The 2025-nt window shown below is 42.3% G+C and overlaps 1 pseudogene; it reads right to left on the bottom strand.

The window, feature by feature from the left end:
* Window positions 1-1457: 1457 nt before the first annotated feature.
* On the bottom strand, window positions 1458-1627 carry LOC148031127 (small ribosomal subunit protein uS14 pseudogene; annotated as a pseudogene).
* Between the last annotated feature and the right edge of the window lie 398 nt (window positions 1628-2025).

Below are 2025 nucleotides of genomic sequence, written 5' to 3'. Positions count from 1 at the left end.
AATGTAACTAAGGCAGTGTATATGTTGGTAAAGAGAGAGCGGATGAAATTAAGATGGGGTACATGCACCACACGTGCCAGTGCTTAGAAGGGGGATGAAATTGCAGCTAAGGTGCCTGTGGCTATGACAAAACAACTGGCTATACCTATTGGTTCAACTCTTAAACGTGATGCTGTGGATGGATTAATCAAAGGCATGCGTGATTTGAGGCTAAATTTGATAGAAATATATGCAAAGGTCAAAAAGTTGGATGTTAAGGTAGAAGAGAAGGCTCGAGTAACAACCCAAAGGCCATACAAAGAAGAATACAAGAGGAGATGCATTTGGTGTGACCGTTGTCGAAGGGTTTTCGAAAGCAAAGTCACAACCACAGAGGTTCTTGAGAAATTCCAAGATGAAAGATCAAGCGAAACAAATAATCAAGACGAATATGATGCCAGGGTTTAAGTGTATTACAATTTTTGGTTCAAGTACAAGTAACAAGACGGATCAACCAAAAGAATCAATCCTCGCAAGAAAACCACTTTATGTTATAAATCAAAATACAAGAGCATCAGATATGTCATCCAGTCGTCAAGAGAATATCTTCAAAATAGACTCTTCTTCAACTGATAGATCAGCTAGTTTGTGTCTTTAGTGTAGCACTAAAGTCAATGTCAGTGGATTGAGGGAGAGCACATTGGGGTAAAAGAAGCTCACTCAAAGGAACAAGATGGGGCTGACAGCGTAAGATAATTGCTTCTCCATAATCAGGTTTAAGGGTGATTCCGTGTCTTATGCCCTGCATGATGTCATTATCTACAAACTCAATGTCTTCATTATCACCTTTCAACCAGAGAGTTTCTCACACATGTCAAATTCTGTATCCAAATTGTAATATAGCAGTGGTGGAAGGTGACATTAGGGAGGTAGTATCCACTTTCAGAGAATGCAAGATATAGCAGTTTTGAAATCCTGTCCAAACCTATTCTTTAAAAATAAATACATAGTCCGTTTCCTTCAGCAACAATTTGTAATCCTTCTTCTTTTGACATTCGCAAAAAAACTCAGATCATTGCATTTACATATTGATCATCAGACTCTGCAAACAGTTCAGGAGTAAACTCTATTCCTGGTTTGATCTTCAGACTGACTATTTTGAACCGTCCTTGCAATTCTAAGTGCTAAGTTGGACACACATTTGTGCATACATAGGACTAAATGTAGGCTCAAGTACAGCCTTATCAAACACAAGTGATATCACAAAATCGCATCTCGGTTCACTGGTACATCACGAATTCTTCTATACATGTTTTGCCACTGGTTAACGAGTAGCTTCAAAATTGTTCTTTTCTAAATCACTGGGCAGGCAATCCATACAAAAATCCTGGCAGCACCTTCAGGCTAACAGGCTGAAAGGAATACTTCAACTACTTCCAAGCTGTAGAATCCACCCACAGTAAGTCCTCTCCATCGCATTAATGGAACTTCACAAAGTCGATGTCTTTGGCATAAATCCGGAAGCACTGACGGCAGCACATGATGTTGTACTTCCGAACCAGCCATGGCCGTTCCTGCACACACGACATGCGCAAGATCCTGCTCCATACGTCTTGGGATGAAAGTTCCACACGGCCGAATGCCCCATCTTACTGGCCCGATTACTGCAGCGAGACGAGGTTCACCGATGCACAGGCGATAACGTGGCTCACAAACTCTTCATTTTCTCCTCGTTCCTCCGTCACATCTGTCACAGCAGCCTCGATCATCGTTCCTCTTTTTGTACTCTACACCATCGACTTCTGGTCTTCTTCTTAATCTCGTTGTCTCAACGACGACTCGCGATATTTTTCTACGACTATAGTTTCTTCTTCAACGCTTCCTTCGTCACCTCCCGTGCCTTCCTTGACGTCAAAATTGCCACCCCAGCGCTCCCTGTTCCCCTCCCCATCAATCCTCTGTTTCTCCCCTAAGCCGAACTGGTAGAGAATTCGTACCCTTAGAGATACCAGTGACCACTGCAATGCTCCCACCGTTCCTTTAACT

Source organism: Lygodium microphyllum, chromosome 9, assembly GCF_053477565.2.
Source record: "Lygodium microphyllum isolate KBCC chromosome 9, Lygodium_microphyllum_v1.1.10, whole genome shotgun sequence".
Lineage (NCBI taxonomy): Eukaryota > Viridiplantae > Streptophyta > Polypodiopsida > Schizaeales > Lygodiaceae > Lygodium > Lygodium microphyllum.
This window is presented reverse-complemented; position numbering and strand designations above follow the sequence as displayed.